We start from the raw sequence: 14,947 nt of genomic DNA on the forward strand, positions 1-14,947 counted from the left end.
CCAAAATACGAAATTATAAGATTCGGTTTCTGCCCAAAATTTAAATAAAATTTGAGATATTTGGCCCAATACTTAGTTTCTTAGTTTTTGTATGCATAGAATATGTTTTTAGGTCACCTACATTTTGGGCTTTTTGCCCAATTCCTGTATATACAGTGTATACATTCATTGTATACTGATGTATATCACAATGTATCTATTGTATATTGGAAATATACAACCCATTTGTTTACCTCTAAGACCTGTATATTGGCCTTCCTTTCTCTATAATCAACTTCCATTTTCGAACTCCACATACTTTGTTCCAATTTGAAGAGGCAAACTCAAGTAAGAGAGATTTGGGCCTTGGAGGCACAACATTAAAATGCAAATAAAGGAGACAATTTTTGGTGGACTCAGGATGGGTATTTCACAGCAAACAAAAGAAAATAAAATTAGCAAGTCAACAAAGAAAAAATTAATCTAACACAGTTAATTAAATTAAGGAATTCTATAGCATAAACATAAGCTTGAAACTTGATAAAAAAATGAAACATACTTACCTCTTTTCAGACTTACTCAACTCAAGGAATACTCAAGGATACTTAAACTACTCGAACTTACTCAACTCAGAAGTACTCAATGATAAGATACTCAATCTCAGCAATAAGGTTCTCAACTCAGTGAAACTCAATAATAAGGTACTTGACACAATAAAGCACAAACCAACTCAAGATACTCAACTCGAAGGTACNAATCTAACACAGTTAATTAAATTAAGGAATTCTATAGCATAAACATAAGCTTGAAACTTGATAAAAAAATGAAACATACTTACCTCTTTTCAGACTTACTCAACTCAAGGAATACTCAAGGATACTTAAACTACTCGAACTTACTCAACTCAGAAGTACTCAATGATAAGATACTCAATCTCAGCAATAAGGTTCTCAACTCAGTGAAACTCAATAATAAGGTACTTGACACAATAAAGCACAAACCAACTCAAGATACTCAACTCGAAGGTACTCAAGGATAAAGCAATAGTAAAATTTGCAATATATATGGAAAACTATAAAACTGTAGATAGCAACTCAATGTATTGAAAAAAATACAATAACACTCAGTGTGTATATAAAAATACAATATAACTTTGTGGGAGTTTCTATAACCGACAACCACCATTGTGAGCCTAAGTGATGATACAACGTCTTGCCCACACTGCCAGAACTGTCCTATACTTTGCCATCATATAGAACGCCTTAACAAATGGATCCACTAGTCTATGATAAAAAGCACTTAAGGAATCATCTAAAAAGTATGATCCTTTACTACCTATGATGGCTACATGGTTTATGGAGGCGTGAGTTATCTGAACTCAAACTCGTCCCCATATCGGTGCTCAATACTAGTCCCGAAATGCTCTGCTCATATGTTTAAAAACATAACTTATTTGATTTGAGATAATTCCTCAATACTTAGCTTAAAAGTTCTCTTGGAATCGATGTTCCCTTTCTTGCTCAAAACTCTTTTGGAAATGTCAGTTTCCTCTCATCTTAAATGTAAAAACATTTATTGTTAGGAATACTTAGTTCCCATGTAATCTTTGAAGAAAATGAACTTTACTCTTACTCTTTACTCAACTCAAGCTTAAGTCTTAAAACAAAGTTAAAACATTTGTAAAAGACTTCCTAGAATATGGTTCATGCTGAATTATGGACGTGAACGACTCAATGCAAGGTTTTCAATAACCATAGATAGAACTCAATACTTGGAACTCAAGAAATTCAATAATACTACCCATTTCAAGAATACTCAACTCAGAGGGTTCATGCAGAATTGTGGGCATGAACTACTCAACTCAAGGACTCAAATATACTTCTTAAAAGGGATTAGGAACTCAACACTTACGACTTAGAACTTGAAGATACCACTCCTCTGAAAGATGCTCAACTTATTAAGTTCATGCGGAATTATGGTCATGAAACAACTGGACTCGAGGGCCTACATAATAATATGGAACTCGTGAATACAACTCTTCGCATTCTCATACCTACTTTCTTAGAACTTAGTTCAAATCGATAGTTGATCTCAAAGGATTCACAATTGAACTCAAATGCTTTATTGAACTCTACTCTTAACTCTTTCTTGAATGTGAATTATGAATTCAAGATTTATGGTTCATGATAGAAGGATATTGTGATGACAAAATAGACTCATGAATACATTCTTCTCACTCTCATACTCACTTGCTCGAGTCTTGAAACAAGTTATTAGAAATTGTAGAAGACTCCTCAAAGGGACTTTCTCAAACATGTTTGAGAGAACTCTCAAGACTTGACTCTCAACTCTTCCTTGAATGTGATTTATGAATTCAAGGTTTAGATTTGTGATAGGAAAGATCTCGTGATGTTTAGGAGTGTTTTTAGATAATTAAACATGAGAAACGATCAAGAAATCACTGTTTGGAAGCAAGTCTGCGACGCAGAGATGTATTTTAATATTTGGTCGCAAATTAAATTTTGAGGGAGAGAGGTCTGTGACCTCCCCCCGACACGAATAAAATTTCTGTGAAAGGGGAAAGCAGGTCCGTGACGGAAAGCAAGGTGCCAGATTCGCCCAACTTTTTCCTTCTTCATTTTCTAACCCCAATTCACCTAAATTCGATTCTTTTACTCAACTTCTCTTTAGATTCAGATACCCAACCTATGTAAAAAATTATCTACTCATAAACGACTCTACAATCGACAAAATTTCCTCAAGAACTCAACAATCTCATCTAAACTCAAGAACGACAACCAATTTCAAGAGCACAATTCAAGATCATCAAACTTTCAACTTTCTAGAACGAATTTTGCTGAAATAAACATGATTGGTGTGTGGGTGAACAAACCCAATCCTATGGAGGCTTACATACCTGAAAGAACCATCTTCTTGAAGCAACTTGAATGAAAATCTTGAAAGATGAACCTAGCCTTAGCGTTTCTTGAATTCCTGGAGCTTAGAATTATTTTTGTAGTGGATGAGAGGGTTTGATTTATGAAAAACTAATTTTCTAAACGTTAAGGGTAATTTTTATGATTTCCTAAATATCTTTAGGACTAAAATACCCCTAAAGAAATAAATAAAATGTGGGAGTCGGAATAATTTTTCACCAGGCAGTGAGGTCCGTATTGGCTCTGTAACACGGACCCAACACGGAGCTGCTGCTAGGTTTGTGCGTCATTAGTAAATCAATCATAACTTTTTACTCAGAGCTCAAAATTTAGCAAACTCGTTGGTGTTGGAAAGAGGACTAGAGGGGATTTAATATAATATCTTATGGGTCTCCTTACTCATCATGTACTAAAAGTTATGGTCATTTGAAGTTGACCCAAAACTTAGATGTCACTCACTACGAAGAACGGTTCGAGCCTTAGTTCCAAAAATTTTCTGGGGTGTTACAATTTGTCAAGTATTTTGTCACGTTTTTTTATTGTTTTCTTATAATGTGAATCTAATACGTGATTATCATGATTCCTAATGAAAGTTATCTACTTAATTTTCACTGCAACTGAAAGTAATAATGTTGAACTGAATATGAAGATAAATGAAAAATAACAATGATTTAATTTATTTAGATATATAATGTTCATTTGGAATGGGAGCCTTGAATCACCGGTAAATTTTCTATGTGACCTAGAGGCCACAAATTCAAGGCTTCCAAGCATGTACTAATACTTTCAATAGGATAGACTGCCTACTTCTCGTCTCTTGGATGCAGCCTTTTTTTGGGCACTGCTAACGCATGATGTTAACCTTTTTTAATAAATATTTATGTAATATTAGTTCTACAACTAGGAATAAAAATGAAACATTCCAGAAAAACAGTTGTATTTTTTATTTACAATTGTATTTTCTTTTAATGTTACTGATGAAATAAATCTCAACGACTACAACTAAATAAAATATTGTAAGATGATTTTACACCTCTAGTTAATTACATATATATATTCCTTGATTGACTTAATTGAAGTTGTTGAACTAATTACTTCTCTTTTTTGGCATCATTTTTATCACTTTCAGTGTTATTTTCAAGATATTCTTTAAGTAATATCAATAATTTATACCCAATAACATTAAATTCGTAATAAATACAACTCACATGATATTGTGCTCTCTAATATATACACTTTAGATCTATAGTTAAATTATTTCTTTAAAAAATGCATGTCTTTTGTATATTTCTTTTGAAATACACAAGATATAGTTTAACACCTGATTTATTTCAATACTAATCTTTAGATTGACAATGCTTTTTGGCTTAACCAAATCTTAGTTCTTATTTCTGCTGTCTTTCTGAACTGCCATTTAGTTTAGTCCTTACTTTCTATTGAACTATTTTTATTAATAAACATGATCAAAATGGTTGTATACAACGGGTGTTGTGTCGTAGTTTTACCACTTTTGAAATGTTCTAATTATAAAATAATTTAGAAAATACTTAGAAAGAATCGTCACTAAATTATTTAAACAAATTAAGAAATATATCGGCCTTCCTTTCTCTTTAATCAACTTTCATTTTCGAACTCCACATTCTTTGTTCCAATTTGAAGAGGACAACTCGAGTAAGAGAGATTTGGGCCTTGGAGACACAACATTAAAATGCAAATAAAGGAGACAAAATTTTTGGTGGACTCAGGATGGGTATTTCACAGCAAACAAAAGAAAATAAAATTAGCAAGTGAACAAAGAAAATATAATTTAACACAGTTCTTAATGAAATTAAGGAAACTGAAGCATTTTTCTTTACAAATCAAATTGTACTCAACAATAATTCACCCAAGAAAATTATAGTCTAAAGCACATCTAATAAAAGAGAAGCATTGATCTTAGATTAATTAAACTCAAATTAGGCCAAACATTCAAAAGAGTTCTTGTCACGACCCAAAACGAGTCATGAGTGGTAACCACACTTAACCTCCTAGGTGGGAGAACCAATGAATTTAACCCTAACTTATATTTATCATTCAACTCACGAAATACTAACCATTATGCGGAAGCTTAAATCTTATTAGTGTAAGAAACACAAATCCATTAAAGTCTACTATATTTCATTCCCAAAACCTGAAAGTAATCACATCAAGGACATCTAATCTTCAAAAACTAAGTCTAAGGGTATTAAAGACACCAAAATAAATTAATAAAATAGTTTATGTCTGAAAACTAAAGACATCATGCCATGACCAAGAGAATCCAACACGAGCTTGAATGAATAGCTCATCCTGGAACCTGATATGTTGTAGACTGGCTAGAGCTGAGGGCGAGTCGAAGTCGTTGGTACACACGTTGCACTCCACAAAAGAAAAACACAAGTGGGTCTCGGTACAATGCAACATGTACTGAGTAGATATCATCGGCCGAATCAAAATAGTAACTAATATGCACAAAGTAATAGTATAAAACCAACTATAGAACTTAGCAGGTGATAAGCAATAAACAACATGAACAAGTGACAACGAAAGCAAGTACGTAATCAATCAGAATATCAACCACACACACGAGGACTCATATCTCCACACCACGCTCGTTTGGGAAATGGGTTCTTTGAGATTGAGTACATTCAATATGTTTTCCTCTTTAATGTTACCGTGTCGGAACGTGATACCCGATCCAATAATACCGTGTCGGAACGTGACACCCCGATCCAATAATATCGTGTCGAAACGTGACACCCCGATCCAATAATATCGTGTTGAAATGTGATACCCCAATCCAATAATACCGTGTCGAAACGTGACACTTGATCTAGTAATATTGTTAATTTATCATTTATTATCACCACTTTTCACTGCATTAACAATATTTCATCAAGCCTTCTTTATTCAAGGCATTACTTTGATAGAGAAGGTTCAAGATTATAAATTTCACGTTCTCATGATTTCAAACCAATCACAAATCACACAATCACACAATCAAGTACATAGAGAACTTCACAATATCACTTAATGCATATCACTCACTATTAAGAGTCTATCTATCAAATAGAATAAACCATAACCTACCTCCACTGAAGAATCGAAGTCAAGCAAGCTACTTCTCCAACACTTTTCCTTTCCTCAATGCCTCCAAACATTTCCAATCTATCACGTATTTATTCATAATTTTTAAGTTAACAAGTCTATAGACATCAAATTACTCTATGTCTAGCCTAGACCCAAAAACTCACCTAATTTTATAATTAATTTTCTAAAGTTCAAACCTAAGGGTAAGTTTTAATTCATCTAATTAGCACAACTTTAATAGTAATCTATAATATAATACACCTAATATTTAATTACTTATCTCAATATATCAAACCTTGATTTATTATATCATAACAAAATTATAATATTAAAAATTTGGCCACTGGTTACGAAACCAGTGGCAGGCTAGCAACATCATGAATCCAATTTTATTTTGACAGAAAGAATCAAATTGATTAACAATTGCAAAAAAACTCTAGTTGTTGGTCATTAATGATTGTCTCAACTTTTCAATCACCATTCACCTTTAAATTCTTCAACCAATCAGTACCTTCCTAACACTAACTCTACTCAATCATATATACCAATTAAAAATTACCCCAACAACAAATTCTCTTCTTTCGATTTCACCAAACGATTCAACATAATAATAATAATATTAATTACTGCATAATCTATCCATATCTACAATACGAAGAGTTAGATATAGTTACCTGGTGTAGTTGGAATGGTTATCGCCGAAGTCCTCTTCGAGAGGATACTGCTTTTCTTTTAAATATAATAATTAAGGCAATTAATGATGAACCACTAGATAATTAAATAACTACTAAATTTGATTAATTTATTTCTACACATGGGCCGTGTGGTAAGAGAAATACTAAATTATGGACTTAGCCCATTAACCACCAACTAATGAGAATTAATCATTTAAGAGATATCCACTAACTAAATAATTGTAGTTAAATAACTCGTTCAAAATATCCATTAAAATTTATGGGAAGAGTCGAAAATGTTCTAATACTCAAAACGACCTAATGGGTCGTTACATTGGATACCAATTTACCTATCGTTCGTCCTTGAACAATCGAAAGAAGGTGAGCGTAAGAAAGTACCTGAATCAATAAAAAGGTGTGGATATCTTTCATTTATATTAGTCTCACTCTCCCAAGTGGACTTCATTCAATCGGCCAATTCTTCCACTGAACCTTGATAGATGCAATCTCCTTTGACCTCAACTTTCAGACCTCCCTATCTAGAATAGTTACAGGCTCCTCCTCATAAGACATATTTTCATCAAGCAGAACCGAATCCCAACGAATAATGTAGTTGCCATCACCTTGATATTATTTCAACATAGACACATGAAATACCGGGTGCACTCCTAACAACCTTAGAGGCAACGCCAATTCATAGGACACCTTCCCCACACACTTAAGAACTTTAAACAGCCCAATATACTTCGGACTCAATTTACTTCGCTTACCAAACCGCATCACAACCTTCATGGTGAAACCTTCAACAAGACTTGCTCACCTTCTATAAACTCTAAGTCCCTGACCTTTCGATCTACATACTCCTTCTGCCTTCTCTGAGCTACTAGAAGCTTCTCCTGAATGAATTTTACTTTCTCTAACGATTCCCTCAACAGATCAGTAACCCAAGGTCTCACCTTAAATGAATCAAACCAACCTAAGAGAAACCTACATCTACTCCCATACAATCCCTCAAATGAGGCCATATCAATACTCGAATGATGACTATTGTTGTATGTAAACTCAACTAACAACAAAACTATTCCCAATAACCACCAAAGTTAATCGTACAGACATTCGCAATATCTTCTCAAGGACTTTGACACAACCATTAGGTGGAATCTTTTCTCACATTAACATGATAAAGTCCTGAATCAATAGTGAACCTGAACCAACCACCACACACTCATAATGCACAAACCATCATAGTTCTTATCAATATTTCATTCTCACAACATAAAATTTTCACGAACTTAAGCTATAAAAATTTGATCTTTAGACATCACGTACTCATCAGGGGAGAATCAAGCTTATCTAACCCAAAGAAGAAAATGATCAAGTAACCACCCATAGGGCGATATACCCAAGCAGACAAAGCCTCTAACAACACAGTCAAAATGCTAGATTAGTAGTTGTGATTGTAGATAACTTAAGAATAGTAGAACTACACCGAATGGTCTCCGTATTCAACCACACATAATAAAAACATGAACTCGACGACTAAATGAGTATTAAGAAAAACAGAAAACTTTAAATACCCATGGTAGCTCTTCCATAAATTCTAACAAGCAAGGTGGTACATGTAGAACCAATTGAATACTTCAACAGCTCCAAGACAACACCAAATATGTCATCTGAGACAACCAAGTCTGCCCAAAAATCCTACTAAACCAAGAGGACATCGCATGATCAGTACACTTGATCCACCACTACGGATCCACAACAAAGTGAAACACGTGTACATAACTAGTTAATCATACTCCAAATCATGCATGGAACCAAGGTTGAATAACAGTAAATGCTTCCTCTAAAGAGCCCATATCCAATATTTTCATTAAGTTGGCTCCATATACTTTTCACACCATTCCACTAAAGTCCACACTCTCAATGTAAACAACCATCATAACCACTCCAACCATTTACCTTACTCTAAACCAACACTTTTAAGTGAAACCCTCCTTATGTCGTTTAAAAATAAAAAGTAACATCTTTATGACAAAACCCATGCATAAGTCCTTCCAAATTAATGCTCAAAATCCAATTCAATCTATTATTTATTATCTTAAAAATTCATACCTTGAAAAGATATACCACTACGAATGCATACTTACTAAGAAAATTTTGAATTGTGAATTCAATTGTACAGCCTAATCCCCTTATCTATCAATATTAGCTCATACCTTGAAGATTTTTATGAATTGGTGTATCTTAGCTTATCATTGATCACCTCTCCATCGATCTTACCATATCCTTCACTAAAACTCCAATCGTACTCATTACCAAACTCAAAATCACAAAAAAACTTATCATCACACTCGAGCTGGACGTTTATACACTTTATTGTCAAGTTGTAACGACCCGAACCATCGTTAATTAGGAAAAGAAAAACTTTGAGAAATACTGGGCAACTGTCCCGCCAAGGCGGGCCAAATGCCAGTAGGGCATCGTCGCCAGAGCGGGGTAAGATGGCGCCAGAGTGGGATAGGCGAGATATAATGTAAATAATGCAAAATCCTATGTTCTCCTTCTTCCTAAAATACCTAAATTAGTCGTAAAACACCTTACAAACCCTCAAAAAGCTTCTCTAAGCTAGGGAAGGAAGGAGAATAAGATTTCTAGCCAAAGGAGGTCGATGGGTGGTGGATATCCGGTCAAGATCACCGTCACGAAGTTCAGAAATAATAATCGAAGCCAAAAACTCCATACAACTGCTTGGCACCCAGGTAGGCTAGGTTTTTATGAATTGGGTAGTTATAAATTTGTACCCTCTACGTAGTGTAATTATAATCAATGGTAGGATTTATGTGTAGGCCTTCGTGCACGGATTAAAAAATGATTAAATCATAAGAAGAAGCCTTAGATGATGAGCTAGGGCTAAGTATGGTCGATTTATTGGTTAAGTGATATGCGTTGATGAATACTTTGTAGGTGATGGTTGTGATTTCATGTTTTGCGTGATGTATGTTAGTAATTGCTTCATTGTAATGCATGCATGTATGTGAATGAAGCCTATTGATCACACCTAATGTAAATAAGTATGAACAAAGGACTACATACCATGAATCACCTCTTATTTTATGATTGTGAGAATATATGTTGTGATTGCGATTGTGGTTTGTTGAATGGATCGGGTGTTGCGTTCTGACACACTAACTTAGATTGGTTGCCATGTTCAGGCATAACTATAAAATCGATTGCCACATTCTGACATAAATATTTGATCGGGTACCACGTTCTAGTATGCTAACAGTTTGGGTTTGGGTTCTATGAGAGAACCAATGATTTGACATAATTGTATATCTTGAGGATTGTGAAAATGTACCTTGTTCATAATGATAATTGATATTGTATTTCCCCAGAGTTTTTGTATGGTTACGAGGGCTTATGTCTTATTGTTCTTCTATGTTGAGTAAACTTGATATGCACCTTGATGATTGAATGAACCGGGAAGGGCAAACCCAAATTGGGATGTGATACGGTAGGTGGGGACTTAATGGTTCAACAATTGTTAATTCCCGAGAAAAGGGTGCCGTGTGTTGTAATGGCAAGAAGTGGGGGTAGAGTACATGATGTAAATTCTTAGGTGGATTTCACTTCGGAGAAACAAACTTGTGTTTAGTGGTTAGAAAGCATGCGTAATTTACTATGTGGCCATGGCTGGGTAATATGAAAAGGAAGTAAAGGTATGTCGTGAGCGGTTAGTGGAAATGCTTGTAATTGTATTGGTGGACTTTTCAATGTGTTAGAATGGTTAGGATACGATCAAGAACCTAGTAACTAGGTTGACCGAGAAGGTTGTTAGTAGTTATAGCACTAGTGTAATTCAGAGGTATTTCGAGAGAGGGTAAAGGTGGAGAAGCGAGTGGTTTTACTGCATGATCTTACTAGTTGATGTCTTATGTTATGTGGTGGGCGTCGGGTTGATTGATTATAATAACCAGGTTCCGTCATTATAGAAAAGCCAACAGGGAAATTTTTTGGGTTGGAAAACTTTTTCGTAGTATCTTGAAATTTCCCAACCTAGTCCAGATATGGACGAAATCGGAGTCATTGAGGTGTAGGGAGATATGGTAACAATTGGGTGAGTTAATTATGATTTTGATTACATGAGTAGTTAGATAACTTGTTAAAGAATCCGTACAACTTTACAAAATTAAATTCGGGCGAGTAGAACTCCCGAAATTGATCTAGCGTAAATGATATTTTTTGATTGTCGTGGGTTAGGGGTGTGTTGTGAAATGGAGTTTTGGAATTCTTAATTTCGCTCACTGTCTTGCGTAACCCGCCTTGGTGCTGCTTTTTGCCGCTTTGGTGGGACCACTACAGCAGGGTGAGGGTTCTACTTATTCATATGTATCCGTGTGATTTGCCTCATATTTTGCTATGATTTATGATATTCTTGATGCCCCTATTCGTGTTTCTACCCTGGTTGGGGAGTCATTTATAGTTACCCATGTCTATCGTGCTTGTCCTATTTTGTTTATGGGTTTTCAGACTTGGGCTGATTTAGTGATTTTGGATATGACTGACTTTGATATAATCTTAGGCATGAATTGGTTGTCCCCCTATTATGTTGTGCTTAATTGTAATACTAAGTCTGTAACTCTAGAGATTTTGGGAAAGGAATAATTAGAGTGGGAAGGGGTGTACAAGCCTAAACAAGCTAGGATTATATCCTCCATTTGGGCTAGTAAATTGGTAGAGCAGGGTTGTTTGGATTATTTGGTTCATATTAGAGATGTTAAGATTGTGACTCCGTCCATTGGGTCTATTCCTGTGGTGTCTGAATTTAGTGAAGTGTTTCCTAATGACTTGCCTGGTATGCCTCCGGATAGAGATATAGATTTTTTCATTGATTTAGAGTCTGGCACGCGCCCCATTTCTATCCCTCCATATCGCATGGCTCCGTTAGAATTAAGAGAGCTTAAGGCTCAATCCAAGAGCTTCTTGATAAGGGATTTATTCATCCTAGTGTTTCCCCACGGGGTGCTCCAGTCTTGTTTGTTAAGAAAAAGGATGGTAGTATGATAATGTGTATAGATTACTGACAATTAAATAGAGTCACTATTTGAAACAAGTATCCTTTGCCTCAAATAGATGATATTTTTGACCAATTGCAAGGTGCATCAGTTTTCTCTAAGATTCGGTTACCATCAATTATAAATTAGGCCAGAAGATGTGCCTAAGATGGCATTTAGAACTCGTTATGGGCACTATGAGTTTTTGTTTATGTTCTTTGATTTGACCAATGCGCCTGCAACTTTCATGAGTTTAATTAATGGGGTATTCAAGCCATTTCTTGATTCTTTCGTCAGTCTTTATTGATGATATTTTAGTTTATTTGAAAAGTAAGGGAAGAGCATGCTGACCATCTTCGTATTGTTTTGGGTATTCTTGGGAAGCGAAGGTTGTATGCAAAATTTTCGAAGTGTGAATTTTGGTTGAAATCGATTGCATTTTTGGGGCATGTAGTTTCAAAAGAAGGGGTAATGGTAGATCCTCAAAAGATTGAGGCGGTTAAGAATTGGGTTCGGCCTAGCACTGTGACGGAAGTTAGGAGTTTTGTGGGACTCGCTAGCTATTATCGTCGATTTGTGAAGAACTTTGCTTCTATCGCCACACATTTGACCAATTTGACCAAAAAGGAGGTACCATTTGAATGGACTAAAAAATGTGAAGAGCGCTTCTAAAGGCTCAAGACTCTCTTGACCACCACTCCTATTCTAGCAATACCGATTGAAGGTAAATATTTTATTGTTTATTGTGATGCTTCACATTCTGGTTTGGGTGTTGTATTGATGCAGGATAAGAATGTTATAGCTTATGCCTCGCAACAATTGAAGGTGCATGCGAGGAATTATCCAACACACGATTTAGAGTTGGCAGCGGTAGTGTTTGCTCTTAAGATCTGGTGACATTACCTCTATGGGGTTAAGTGTGAGGTATTTACTGATCATCATAGTTTGTAGCATGTGTTCACTCAAAAGGATCTGAATTTGAGACAACGAAGGTGGATGGAGTTACTAAAAGATTACGATGTGACAATTCAATTCCATCCGGGCAAGGCTAATGTTGTGGCAGACACTTTGAGTCAAAAAGCGGTGAGTATGGATAGTTTAGCTTGCTTAAGTGTAGCCAAGCAACCTTTGGCTAAAGAAATTCAGACCTTAGAGTCTAAGTTCATGGAGTTGGGCATCTCAAAAAGAGGTGGGGTGCTAGCTAGTATTGAGGTAAGGACCAATTCATTGATCATGAAATGGTCAATAGAAGTTAATACTACTTCTGAGGGATTTCCATGTTTACAAAGGACATTTTATACAAAGTTCTGGAGTAAAATGTTACAGAAGGACCAAGAAGGAAAGGTCCATGGTCAAGAAATTCTTGATTCAATAAATGAAAAAATTAGCAAATATTATGATATTGCTATTTCAGAACCACAGGTGATAGAGGATCTAAGTCCATTTAAGAAGATCACAAGAAAACTTCAAATAAAGAAAGGTCTGATTTCGAAATCAGAAGCCATAGCATTATATATGAAGGAAGTGAAGAAAGATTTAATGAGAAATCTTGATATTGAAATTAAGGATGATATCTCCATGGCATCAGCTAGCCATACAAATGATGATGATGATAATTGCATAGCTGGAGAAGGACAAGATGCTGATAGTAATGAAGAAATTGCTATTAAAGCTATTCTACAAAGATATCAGCAACAGATAGAAGAATATTCTAGCACAAACACAGCTGTCAAGGGGAAAAATAAAGAATGAAGTCCCCACAGATAGTATAATAGAATACTTTGATAAAGTTGTCAGCCACATGTAATAAGGCCAAAAAACTTTTATAAAGTAATAACAAGTGGAAGCTGAAAGGTACTATCGGCTAGTAAAATAATGAAAAGCCATATGAGTATATCGGCCTTATCGTTTTATTAGTGGCCATTAGGAAAAGTGTGGGCCAATATCTTTTTGTAATTTTAACTTTTAAGATTCCTCTTAAGCCTATATAAGAGGAGGAAATGTGTGTAGTAGAGGCAAGTTAGGAGAACCCCCTCTCTCTTGTACTCTAAATAATTCTTTTTGTAATATTTTCGAAGTTGTTGAATAAAAGTTTGCAATTTGGTTAATCTACTGGGAGTTCATCTTAAGGTACTTTCTTAATTCATTTCTTTTTAGATAATAAAGCCAAATGATGGGCTAAATTGTTTGTGTTGAGCTATAACATACTAAGTTACTATAATAATTGGTGTATGTTGCTATCATGAAGATAGTTTAAACAGTCAGATTAAGGTCAGTCGTAGATTATCCAGGCATAGCTATGAAAGATCGCTAAATTGGTCCATTAGATTACCCGTTGGATTCCTCGTGTGAAGGGCGGACCCGAATAGTAAGGATTTTCATAAACTTTGGCCAGGATTAATCTATGTAAGTAAAGGTTCCTCATAGTCAGATTGTGAGATCCGTTTTCACTTTGGTATCAGAGTCATGAACTTATACTAACTGTAGGTGTTATAGTTCAACACAGTTTGTTTTTATGAATATCATAAAAAAGAAGTGTACTGTTAAAAACAATAGGAAAGAAGAGTATGATATACCTCAGCACTTAGATCTACTTAATAAGTGGACTATTCCAAAAATATCCCCTTGGATCATATATCAGATGGGTACTTTTGAGAAACCTGATCTCAAACAGGTGGTTAAAACCACCGAAGAAACTATCAGTATTAATAGTGATAATCAAACTTTTAGATTATTATCTGATAATGATTTAGCCCCTTATAGGGATATTTATAGTTTTATGCACATTGGACTAGTTCAAGTGGATTTTAAGCCCCTTACTTTACGTGGTCTACCTGAAAGTTTTATAGCAGCTTTACATGATGGTAGAAATCATAATTGGAAGAAATCTCTTATAGGGACGATTCAAACTAGTCTAGCTTATGGACCAGTCTATTTTAATGCTTACCCTAACTTGCAGATTTCTTTGCAGGATGAGAACTCATAAGTTCTCTTATGTTAAATGTTAAACTTCATGGTTATGATTATATGCCTGGCACTGAAGTTGTTTGTATTTGTTACAGGATTTATTATAAACTTTTGCATACTTTAAATCCTATGTGCAAAATAATTGATTTAAAAAATGAAACTATTCTTATAGAAACTAATTTTGATAAATCAAAAGTAGTGACTAGAAGACCTATCAAGTGGGAAG

Source organism: Solanum stenotomum, chromosome 1, assembly GCF_019186545.1.
Source record: "Solanum stenotomum isolate F172 chromosome 1, ASM1918654v1, whole genome shotgun sequence".
Lineage (NCBI taxonomy): Eukaryota > Viridiplantae > Streptophyta > Magnoliopsida > Solanales > Solanaceae > Solanum > Solanum stenotomum.